The sequence below is a fragment of the Musca vetustissima genome, unplaced genomic scaffold (assembly GCF_032173495.1).
Source record: "Musca vetustissima isolate MV318-11 ecotype Yass unplaced genomic scaffold, APGP_CSIRO_Mvet_v1 utg19638, whole genome shotgun sequence".
NCBI lineage: Eukaryota > Metazoa > Arthropoda > Insecta > Diptera > Muscidae > Musca > Musca vetustissima.
Window position 1 is genome coordinate 188,946 of NW_026881834.1, and position 13,706 is coordinate 202,651.

A 13,706-nucleotide genomic window follows, 5' to 3' on the forward strand; every position below is an offset into this window, starting at 1 on the left:
TCTTTTGTTGAAAATAAAAACAAAACATTCAGGAAATTTGAAATTTCGAATGGAAACTAAAAATATGTGGATTAATTTATTAAATTTTCAATTTAGTTTTGCAAAACAACGTTGAAAATTTAATAAATTAATCCAAATATTTTATGTTCATATTCGAAATTTCATATTCTCTAAATGTTTTTATTTTCAACAAACGAAAAAAAAAAACAAAAAATACGTTCTGTCAAAGTTGAAAATCTTCAACTTGAAATTTTGTACGCTCGACGTACGTGTTCTACTTTTGTGGTGAAACACGTCGAACGAGCTAGTTGAATTTTAGGTAAGGCTATTAAAGAATAAATAAACAAAAAAATATTTTTATTCGAACCAAAATATGTATATGTGCACATTACTATCATTATGTTTTCATGGAAAATATTATGAGTTTTTATCCTGTTCCAGTTCGTATTTCGCGATTAAAGCAAGAGAAGGCTTTTTGGTCTCATAACAATTTGTCCTTAATGATTTCTAAAAGAAAGTAAAAATTAGAAGATTATTGCAGTACGGGAACAGATCAATTGTTATACCATGAATTCTATTGTAAATTCTAAATTGCCTTAAATTTTATGGTTGTGTTTTATTCGAAAGGTATATACAAGGTATATAGTTAAATATTGAGAGGTAAATCCTTTAAAAAATATGATTCCTTTAGAAAATGGTACACGTTGTGTTAGCAGCAGATCTGCGATTTTGGGTCAAAATCCCAGTGCCAACCGACGATTGCAAATATTGTATTTGGTAAAATTCGCTTGCACAGAAAAATAACATATTCCCTGTACATTGCACAGCGAATGGCATGGACAATTCTATTCATGTTGGGCTGAAGGCGAATAATAACAATTCCAAAAGAACTTTTTATTATTTTATAAAAAATCCATTAATATACAAATAATTTGGTCATTATTTGTGGTTTCAGGGATTCACCAACTAAGCTTCTATAAAAGCTTGACAACGGAAATGCGTCAAATTTATGCAAATCACATAAATAAATAAACGAACGAACTAACGGTAGCCGCATCGGCAGCCAGGGCAAATCAGTAACATCAACAACGACGGAAATTCTGAATTCTGTTTCGTTTAAAATTCATAGATTATCCTTGTGGAAGTTGTTAACTAAAAGCATCCCAACAAAAATAACAGCAACAACGCAGACTGTGTTTATGCATACGGTCGTAATAAATATTTATGCTGATAATGGCCAATTGTTTATGTTTCCATTTTAAGCAAATCAATGCAGCTGCTGGGACCGATTGCCGCGAATTGCATCTGACGTTCGGTTAGTGTGTATGTGATGTTGTTACCCATAGACGGCAGTGGCTGTGCCGACGGTGTTTTCGATTCATCTGGAACGATTACAACTATTGAATTTGTTCTCATTTGCTTTGATTTCTTGTTCTTAATGCAATTAGTGACGTTTTTGCCTGAATGCACATTTGACATTTTTCCTCTATTGGTAAACAGATTAGTAGCAATGGAATTAAGGGCAGCTAACACAGTTAAGATGGAAACTAGAATACATTAAGAGTGGAGGAATGGCGTAAACGTAACAATCGATACCACCTCATTTCAAATTGAGTTAATAAATAAAATACGCTAAAAGCTTCGAATCACTGCTCCAGCACAGCTTTACATGCTGTACTAAGTACAGTATAAACTTGATAATCCGGACCTCGACAATCCGGATTATTCGGTAATCCGGACTGCATTTCACAACCCATTGCGTATCCTATAATCCGGATTGATTGACCTATTTGACTCAAAAATCCGGATTGTAAAGATACGTTACTTTTTATTTTAATAAAAAAATCATTGCAAATTTAATTGAAAATGGTACCTATTCATTTCAAAGTTCATATTTTTGAAATGAATAATTTTCATTTTTAATAAAAACATAAAAATAATTAAATTATCACCAAATTAATATAAATTTAAACCAATTAATAAAACTCGATAATCCGGAAATCTCGGTAATCCGGATTGGGGTCTGCAATCAATTATCCGGATTAGCGAGTTTTTACTGTACTCTGAATGGAAGTCATGATAGCGTTGGAAATTGTACAGCTGCATACGATTGGACCGACGCTATTGTCGAAGACGACATTTGTAAAGTATCAATCTGTATCTGGATAATTCAACATCAACATATAACACTGCCACCCCACCGACTACTGGACATGGTTCCACCAATTGCCAATTCCATTTCGGTTCTTGCAATAAAAACGCTTTATTAAAATGGGACATTAATTTAACAGCTTGCTCGCTTGTTTCCCTTAATAAATTTTCAATCCACCTTTGCACCTGAGCTCGAAAGAGCCGAATTCATTGCTCCACATGAGCACACAGGCACGGCCACAACCAGACCGAGCATATTCATCTGTGAAGGGGAAAAGTAATTTAATTTATTGCAACATTGTGGAGGAGTTTATTTTGTGGGGAGGCGATGTTTATGCGAATCGCAGCGGAAACAGAAACGGTGGAAAACAAGGGCTATTTTATGATTTAACTTTAACGAGTCTCGCACAACATTCCACATGCCATAAAACGTCCTTGAATTTGTGAAGCGTACGCCATATCGCATATAGAGTGCCAAATAAAATGCACACTTAAAACAAAACAAAGGCAAACATACGTAAGAGGAGCCATTGGTGGCCACCACTGCCATATATGTAAAAATTCGGACGTTTCGACGGTGCGTTAGTCGCCGTATAGGTACCTTTGTCCACTTATTTGAGTGTTAAAAGTGTCAACCTAAGATAGCCAACAGAACAGTTCTATTCTGCAGTGTAATAACTAACCCATAGCTCTAGTACGAATATTCCGAGTTTCAGGTTTGTTAGCTCGTGACGTCCGTGTTGGCGAAGTGACTCTTGTAATTTCGGTGATTAATTGTATTTGTCAAGAATACTTTACACACAAAATTAAAGCAGACAGTTGGCATTGTACCTGGCCACCAGACCAATTCAAATGTGGCAGACTGGTAAATTTATTTTTTACACTTAGGTGGCCAAGAAAAAATACAACCACATATCGACGCCTCCGAACCATAGTATGCTAAGTCGACTTAGCATGTTTTAAAGTTCTTCAAGTTTTTAGATACTACTGTCCTTTATTTAAATTCACTGAAATTTTGGTAATCATCGGCCAATCCAAACCAAAGTTATAAGCACAAATGTACTTAGCATGGCACGTACGATTAAAGAAACTTCTATACTTTGAAAGCTTCTACTGAAAACCTCACTTTTCAGACTTAGCATACTATGGTTCGGAGGCGTCGATATATGAATATATTTTATAGCAAATTTAAAAACTGTATATTGTAAATTCGTTACCTATATTCCGACGACTATGTCCAAATGCATTCGGCATTTGTTTTTCATACGTGCGAAGTGAGTGCATTGGAGTTGATTTTTTTTATTTTTTTCTTAGAAAATGGAAGAGATAAATTTTTAATTTTAAGTTGGTTTGTTAAGTACAAAATACCTATTAAAATATAAATAAACATTTTTTGAATTGTTTTTTTTATGGCGTGTCAGTCCAAAATACAAACATCCACTCGCTTCTGCACGCCACAGTACGTACACTGGTGGCCAAAACTAAAGCAAAAGAAATTGTAAGGGTAATAAATGCCATATAACTTTTGCAAAAATAAACTTATCATGTTGTTTTTTTGTCAGTTTTAAATTTGGTATTTATTCACTTAAAGAAATAAAAACATAGATGCAAAATTCATTTGAAAATAACTGATGTAGGGAAAGGCAATTTGTCTCAATTTTTTGCTTGGACAAAACTAAAGCAACTCTACTGTATCTTACACCTATTTGGATTCATACAGATAATTTTTAAAAAGGTGACTGTTTTCAATTTTAAATTAACTCGACAGCTAGTTTGATTACATTACTCTTCCTGCCGTTTGTAATTACGATACAATTCCACATACATAAATGTTCTATGAAATTCATCATTAGTTTATTACCAACCATCTAAGTATTCGTTGTGTGTTAAAAGTAGATTTGTATCTGTCACAGGTCATTGTAATTTAAAATTTTCACATATCTGGCTCTGGTATGAACTCGGTTAATTGATTTCGGTCAAAAATTAGCAAAATTGCCAACACGCCAATACTTAAAATAGGACGAAAACCAAAATAACGCCTCTTTTAAAACCCTTTGTAAAAGATAGAGATGGTATTTACCGGGTAAATACCAAATGGGTGGGTAAATACCCATTTGCGAGTATTTATTTGGGTATTTACTGTATTGAATCGGTAATACAACATCTTACACTCTATTTCCGGGTTTCTGTTATCAAAATTTTGCTTACATGTTTCTAATGTCACAGCAAATATTGGAATGGAATATGGGGTCCCTGGGTCCAAGTTTAGATATAGGCCCCATATAGCATTATCTTCCGATTTAAGGTATTTTTTGCCTATTAGACACATTTTACGAACAAATTGGCTGTAATTTGGCACAGAGAGTTCTCTTTGGGTACCAAAGTTTTGATATAGCCCCCATATAACCGTATCTCTCGATACGAGGTATTTTTAGTCCATTAAACACATTTTACGACCAAATTGGCTGTAATTTGGCACAAATGGTTTTTATATCAATGCAACTACTGGCATGGGGAATGAGGTCCAATGTTGATATAGGCCCCAAGTAGCCGTATCTGTTACTAATGGACCACAGTAATTTTTTGTACATATGTATTTCCTCCTTTTACAATGTCAAATCGTATTACACCAATTAAAGCTGTGCTGTCCCAGATTTCTATCGATTTAATTAACAATTTAACCCAACGCCCGACCGCATCCAATGTTGTTGGCATATAACGTTATTTATACCCAAAAGGTGAGTCGGTAATATATACATGTGTATGTATTGGGAGGGGGTTATAATTTCCGGTGATAGCTCGGGGTCCAATAGATAGAATTTAGATATGACCGTCCATAAGACAAAGGTTAACTAAACTTTAGTGTTTTTTTTTTTTTTGACTTTTATAACAAATTCCGTTGGACAAGGAAGTGTGTATTTTTGTTTCCTTACTCAAAATCGTATAAACTATTGTCAAATGTAACGATGTTTGTTTATATAAGTTCAAATTTATAGAAAGGTTTATAGAAAAGTTACTGCACAATTGGACAGCAAACGTGCTATCGCATGACACATATTAACGGTTATACGGCCGTTGTATTGATATTAGTTTCTTTGTGTCATTTACGTACATATATTGTCATATGAATGTCAAAACATTCAAGCGCTGTTCACTTGACAAATCAAAAATTCGATCAATATTGATTTACTTTTCTATGGCTGTGTGCTTTTAAAGTACACAGCTCTTATTTACCACAAAACGAAAACTGTCCCGTGACAACGTATAACAAAATTATAAGCAAATGAAGAAAAAATGTTGCTGAAGCTTGTCCACTTACAGGAAAAGAATTGCCTTGGCAAACCCCAATGATGGAATTGTCTGTCTTGATTGCATACCCCACTCTATGTAAATAATCTGAGTCTGAACTTTTGTTTAGGATGGGTTATTAACCATAGATGACCCTCTAACGGAATTGATACCACCGTGCGTCCATACTTGCCACGACGGAGATCTGTAAAACGATTCATTATGCCTGATTTTGTCTGTGGTGCACTCGAACGGAGTAATGACACAGGTACTGCCAAAGGTGGTGTGGGGTTGAGAGGTAACCGGAAATATGTACACGATTGTTTGCGATTTGCCAGAAAGGATTCATACAATTTAATAAAAGTGCGTTACGACCTTCTTCTACTCACACACACTCATGTGTGTCGTGCACAATCGGTCTCCACAATGGATATTTGACTGAACCGAGGACGAGGCAGATATATAACCACCAGTCAAGATGAAAATTGTTGATGCCATTGTAGAGGACTTAAAAGAAGGTGGCAGGGTTAGGGGCTTCATTCGTTGTCAGTGACCCTGCACCGGAATGTTTTATTTAATCCAAACTATGCCCATATTTGTGTTTTATGGTTTTGTAATTTATGTGTCTGCTGCTAAAGTGGTAGCGCACGCTTGTCGTTTTTTCATAACGCGTGGATGATGACTTTCCGTTTTGTTGTGTTTCATTTATTGCTGTTGTTTTCTTTTCGTTTCAACGCTGACGAAGTTCTCTAGCCACTGAATAAGTGGTTTGAATCCGGCATTCATGTTTTGTACGTATTATGCACGGATGACATTGAAATATGCCTATCTAGTGCAGTTAAACATAGACAATATCGAAATAAGCGCCTATTATAATTGTAATCGGGTTAATAAAGGTAGATTTTTAAGAGATGTAAGATATAAGAAAAAACATGAAATCGTTCTTTGCATCGATATTACGGTCCATCAAATCTAATGTTTCACTGCAAAAGCTACCCAATGCTTCTGGCTTTTTTGTTTAATAACGCAGTCAAAGTACTAATCAATCATAATGGTGAAATATTTAATATTAAGGAGCCAATTTCAATTATAGTTTTATTAATTTAAAATAATATCGAAATAATTCCGTCTTTTGTTATGAAGGTGAGTGGTAAGGTCGTGATGCGAAAATACTAAACAAGTGTCACTCAATTTATTCTACTTATTTTATATAAATTTAAAGAAAATGACAAAAAATATATTATGTTTTATAGCCTAGACAGACGACAGCCTTAATTTGCATTAACAGCCTTAATTCAAATTAACTTGTACATTATCCTCATTTTTATGAGTTGTTAATGCACAAAATCAAACTGAATTTATACTGAATTAAGCAATTTCAGTATGGCAATGCTGTAGAAAATAAATTGATTGTTGTCAAATTTGTTTACGTTTACGAAAATAAAAATGAAAAATAAAGGCAAAATTCAAGATTTCTTCAAATTTGGAGCTGTTTTATCTTCATTATAGCTGTTAGTTTTCCTTCCTGCCATGTATCAATTTCAAAAAGATGTAATCCTAAAAAATATTGTAAAGAAATGTCAATATTTTCTTCCTACACACAGACAAACAATAGTTTTGAAACAAAAAACTGGTTCATAAATGCAGAAACTCTCGTCTGTCAGGGGTAAATTTTAATTCAAATTAAGAACTTTTTAATGCAAATTAAGGCTGTCGTCTGTCTATGGTATTAGACATATAAATGATCAGAAAATGATCCATCAATCTGTGGCCTTAACATCCCAATCGCTAGAGAAAACATTTACTTCCGAAACCGATAGTAATGCAATTGAATTTTCGACTATTTAACAACTGCCCTGCTTGAGTGACTGTGTGGGCTGTGGCGAAATGACGGGCACCATGAATCTGTAACAAGTAAATTCGTAGGGACAGACATTTGTGATACTGCCAGCACAGCATATTTAGCAAGCAATTGAGTGCGAACAGGAATTTATTGGTCCATTGGTTTGTCGGCGTATTGCACTCAGTGCTGGCTTATTTTGTTTATTTTCTATGATTTAGGGAACTGCCTCCACACACAATCACACACGAAGACCGTGGCACGTTTATTCATTCGTCCACTGGTCATAAATCATAAATTTTATTCATTGTGAACCCTGCAGTTATTAAAATTTACTTTAAATACACGTATACATGAGTGAGCGTACACATACATACACACGTGCACATCCTAATGTATCAGTGGACATAGCATCCACCATCAAAACTGCTCTGCACGTACAGCCGACGTTCGATATAACGAATTATCCGTTTAACGAATTCGGAATACCGATCGCTGACTGTATTTATGTTTAGCGATTGTAGCCATCCATAAATGCAAAAAAAAAAACATACAAACGTTTTATATGTGCACGTTGTATGAGTGTATGTTTGTTGTTGTTGCTGTTGTGATTTTCAGCAATGAAATATTCAAAACAAACAGTGATTTAAACATATGTACCATTCTAAGGACTCCTACATAAGTTACTTTTTTGGTTTGGCAATGGTAGGCTATGGGAAAATGGACCTACGTTAACTTTGGAGTCAACACTTAAAACGCCCGCAACTTAAAATCGTGCAATCGACCACCCAGCAGCGACATTCGCCAAGGAGATCCTCTAGATCAGATATAATTCAAATTAGGCCTTCACCGACTGCAAATCCTGGCCTCGATGCTCAGTTGACTTTACGCATCATATTTACATTCGACATTTAGATATGTGTTGGTGTATAAATTATATTGTCGTGATTACATTTTATGAAATATCGCAGTTGAATCCTCTCATTCTCTCGCACCACGAAAGTGGTCATGATGACAAAAGGCAATATTTTAAACGCGCATTTGATACTGCATGCCACTGCACTTTTCTTCGTAACTCGACACCTGTTATTGTACTCTTTGTACGTATGTGGTAGTGAATGGGGGCCTGGATGGCGAGCGAGCTGGTATGACAGAGTAGCAAATGTAAATCCCTGCTGTCTCAAAAACAACAAATGATAAATGCGTTTTAGATTGTTGCGATAATTGCAACGGTTAAAGGCAATTTGGTCTATAATAAGGATAGAAGTGGCAAATGTGCATGAGTGTGGTTAGTCACATATATACGTAAAATTTGATAATTTCCAATTAAAAGTTAAAGCTCCTCCCTCTCTGAGAACCCAAATTCGTTTCTTGGCGCCTTATATTATGGACATTGAATTTCTGTATATAGACTTAGATTCAAATATATTGCTTTTGTCACAATCACGAAGATGTGTTATGCTTTGGCACGAATACCGTCGGACTTGCGGCTTCGCTGGATCCTACCGATGCTGTTTAATTTTGATACAAATGTGTATATTCGCCAATATTGCAGCTGTTTTAGAAGTTCTATCGTCCAACAAGGTAATCCATTCACGGGTATGTAACAGTGTAAGCGTCCATGTGTAGATGCCCCTTTACAATCAACATATTATCAGTGTTTTATGCTTTTAAGGTGAGCCGTAAATAAAGGTGTCGTAAATCATTTACGCGCGCAATTATTACATATTCGCCAATAAAAAAGATGATAGGTCAAACCATAAATAACTGTTTAAACTATAAAAGCAATAAAAACATAATGATTTCATTATCGAATTGTGATTTACAGTCAATTCAATAAAGGAGAGAACATAGAAAGTCATGGAAATGGTATGTTTCTGGTGTATTTTTTTTGGTGTGGTGTATCCAACAAAACAAATTTAACAAATCTACTTGTTCCAAAGGATTACAAAATATAAAAATAGTCTAAGGCCATTTGATCTGACGTCGAGAAGAGGACTAAATGTTGTTTCGTGTGCCTGAGCATTGGTTGGAATACGTAGCAATTGATGTATAGATGTGAATATGTCCGCATTCATAAGCACCACGTAATTCTAAAGAAGTATATCGCAAGCTAGCGTAGCTTATATTTTCTGCATTGCCTTACTCTATACATTTGTGGTATCAAGTCCGTTCAATAAGAAAAATGTCCCAATAACTACTTTAATTTGAAAAAAATGTATTTTTAAAACGGTTATAATCTGGTCACAACATACCTTTCAAATAAATTTAGCAAAATACCTCGCTCAGTATGTTCGGTCCAAAATGAATGACAGAGCCCAGAGACTGCAATGTTTATAGTCGGAGGTAAAACCAAAAGCCGTTCACGAAAATGTTAAGCCATTTACTAAGGAACCTAAGAAAGTCGTGAGTAAAATAAATTCTTCTTCATTCTATTCTTCCAGCCAGAAACAACGGAATATTGAAAGTGACACATTTACGCGTCTTTAGCATGCTGCAGGAGGAAATTCGCTAAAAACCAGAAAAATGTCCCATTACATGTGCCCTTGTTGAGCGCTGGTACTACGCTTAAACAAACACACGCTCATTCTCGAAGTAGGTATTTAACGGAAATTTAAATAGACTTTTCACTTGGCAAAAACAAGAGTACGTCTATGAGTATGTGTGTGATTTGTCTTGTATGTGGGTCACTTTTGGCACGACTCTGTACCGCACGTAACGTTCCGAGCAAATCCTTCGCAAGCAGCAAAAGATGAGGAAAACTTTGATAAACGTCTTAGATTTTTTTACCAAATGGAAAACTTTACGTTGTGAAAATACAAAAAAAAAAAAAATTCTCTAAAAGTGGAAGTTTTTAAAGTTTGAAGAAACGTGACATGGGTAAACAACAATTCGATACAAGCTCTGCTATAAGGATCCCGGCATAAAGCCATGTGGTTTAAATGAGCGCAGAGTAAGCATGTCAGGTGTTAAAAGTGCAATTTTCTGAACAAAGGGAAAAGCGCGAAAAGTCACGTTAGAGGGACGTCGGATATGTCTTCATGGAGCCAAAACATGTCTTAATTTAAATTTTATATTTTTTAGCTTCAATTGGTTCGTTTTGGCACAAAAATATTCTTCAATTCTGATTGAGAACATCGCAATTTTCGGTATGAAATTCAACAAATTTGTTTCTCATATAAAATTTTGACAAAATGTGAGTGATTTTTTATTGTCTATATTGTTGTTGGGAATTAGGCCCTCACCAATGAGATGGAAATTCAGAATGCTTTAAATCGGTTATGCCATAACGCTCATATTGGAAAAGTGGGCTACGATGTTGGACGTATAATAATTTAAATGAGAATTTCTTCCTTCGAACGCACAACATGAGTTAAGTGGCAAAAATTAATATTAATATTGCTTCCAGCTCGATAATCTATAAAAATAAGTTGTAAAACCAATATCTATATATATATATATATATCTTGAGAACAATGATGGTCAAAAAGTTAAAATATTAACTATATATGTGACAAATGTACAGTCTGTTGCACTAAGCCTATCGAAAGTATATTCGAATGGCTTGTAGTCACTTGAATTCGAATCAGATTGGGTGTTTGTAAAAAATAGCTTGTTGCTCCATAAGAGATACGACGAAATTTGAAAAAGTAACAAATTTAGACTGTATTTTTACAAATATATATGGGCAATATTGCCAATTTTTTAACATAGCTTCAAACTTTATTTTGGTGGAAGCTGTGTCTACTTTAATGTAAAAAAAATGTGTGAAAACAGGTGGAGGCGACGGTAAAACTAGAAGCCAACAAAATGGGGACTACGCCCCTTATGTATCATTTTTCAAAATTTTAACTGCATCTACCTTCAAATGATGCTGACATTTGTTACATTAAAATCTTCAGCCGAAAGAGAGATGTACCCAATTTATCTCAAAAATAGATTGTGCTGGGTCATCCATGGTTCTTAATGGACCGGAAAGTATATCGGAAATTCGGGTAAAATAGCAGAAATAAAATAAAAAAATAAATATGATGACATTATTTTTCGAACCAAAAACAAATATTTTTTCTTAATATCTCGTTTTGTTGTCGCTGTAATTTACAAACCGCTATACGGACTTGTGTGATTTTATTTGATTATCAGTTGATTCATCATGGTGATTATTATAATATATTATATTCTGATCTTTTTTTTTTTTAAATAATAATCCATTTAAAAATTTGGGCGCATCAACCAAAAATTTGATCGCAAACGGATTCGGAGTCAGAACATTTTTCTTTATATGATGTACCACATAAACAAAAAAGCTGATTTTTTAAAAATGGAATAATAAAAAATTGGCAATATTGCCCATATACATAACTATTTCTCCATGGCCCTCTCAATATTTTGTTAATTAGTTCACCGGCTTGTTCTTTAATTCGTTAGGTTGTTGTTCTTCTCAATATAGTTCCACGTTACAATCTTGTATTTTTATTTATTTACCTAGGAAAATTATTTTTATGTTCACTTCTCTAATTGATTCTTGGTCTTCTTTTCAAAAACTAAACATAAGCCAAACAAATCAATGTGAATCAAATATAAACCGCTATACATACAATAGTTTCCAAAAAGTTCATGTGTCCTTCTGTTTTTGTAAACAAAATACACACAATTAAATTTCCCTTCAGAGTATGTGTTGATCGGAAATATCGGGAAAACATCTTAAAATTTGATATTTGATTCGTTCGTATAATGACAGTCTAATTCTTTATAGTGAAACCCAATTTGTGAGAAATTGTTCTTTGTTCTTTACTTTGTCAGTGCTACCGCTTCCGGATACAACTCTTGGATCATTGCTACGTTGGCAAGCTTATGTCTATTACATAGTGTTTATCAGAATTTATTGAAAAAAATTGAGGGTGAAAATAGATTTCAAATAAATGTTGGCCACAATATATTTATTTAACGAACATTCCTGGGGTCCTTTTTAATTGTTAACAATTCACTGATGCTTTATGTTGTTGTTAACAAAGCTGTGGGTTCGAGTCTGTCTGTGTAAAATCTCATTTTATGATGTTGGGGTCTTGTTGCTGGCTTGACATGCAAGTAATACAGAGTCGTTAAAAACAGCGTACGCATAATAGACGGCTGAGGTATTGTCACAATCAGGTTTACTTTGAAGATGTGTAGCTTTTTACACACCATCTAAAAAATATATATTTTTTGTCTCTATCTCTATCTTTGTCGCCTTCGCTCGCGTTTAAAAAAATATATTGTTTTGTCTCTATCTCTATCATTGTCGCCCTCGCTCGCGTTTCTTGTTGTCTTGCAATATTACAGGATATCCGCGGTTACATCCCTCATACTTATGACCAATGTTTTTTAAAAGCAATGCTTCTAAAATAAATATTTGCCACACTATCAGCATCTTAAACTGAAATTTTTACATTACAAGTTTCCACCATTGGGGTGGTGGAAACTTGTTGGTTTACTGGATTTACACCTGGGTTTATGGGTACGCATAATTACTTCCTGTCATAAGGATATTCCATCTTGTGTCATTAAAATGGTCTATCGGTTAGTTAGCACGTCCTTTATTACATGCTCAATCTTCCCTCACTGTACTTGGATATTTTTAATTAAATTTAATTACAAAATGAAGCAGAACATAAACAAAACTTTATGACACATAAAAAAGCCCGTGCCAGGTTACAACTTCCAAACAAACGTCGTTCCTACGCAGCATTATCGATGTTTATGGTTTTTATGTGTTGGGGCGGAAACTGATAGACGATTTTTGTATAATTATTACATTTGGCAAATAATTTTCAATTCAAAAATATCCGAATGCACCGGACGTGGTGGAACATTTATTTCATATACAAACCTCATTTAGGGTTTCTCCAAATATGGAATTGGTAGCGTCTCAGATAAAAGTTAGGTTCTCCTATGACAAAATGTAGACGTTTGGTAGTCAATATGCTAGTTTCCGTTGTGTTTACCAAATTCATTCCAGTAGAAGAGATTTACGCTTGTATTCAATTACTAAAATTTATTGCACAATTATAATTAGAAACACCGATTTATTTCCACAATTAATTATGGTAACATGAGACTTTAATTGCGTAAAGAGAATAGATTGAGAATACACTTTTCAGCGTTCAGGAAAGAATTCTATCAATTTGTTTGGCATCAGTATGGTAATCATTCGTCTATAGGCATAAATTTATTTCAGGGATTACATGAAAAAGGATATCCTTCATACCGGTAAACAGTAAGTAAACATTCCCGAAATCATCCATTGATACATACGTAGCTTTATGTGGCCATTTGGAGTTTCGGGCTGCTTACAGAGGTCATTAATGACCCCTGTAAGTTTGTAAGTGATCGGGGGCAAAGCAACAGCCGGTTGTCTGTGTTTGGGCAACATTGTCTGCATACAAAT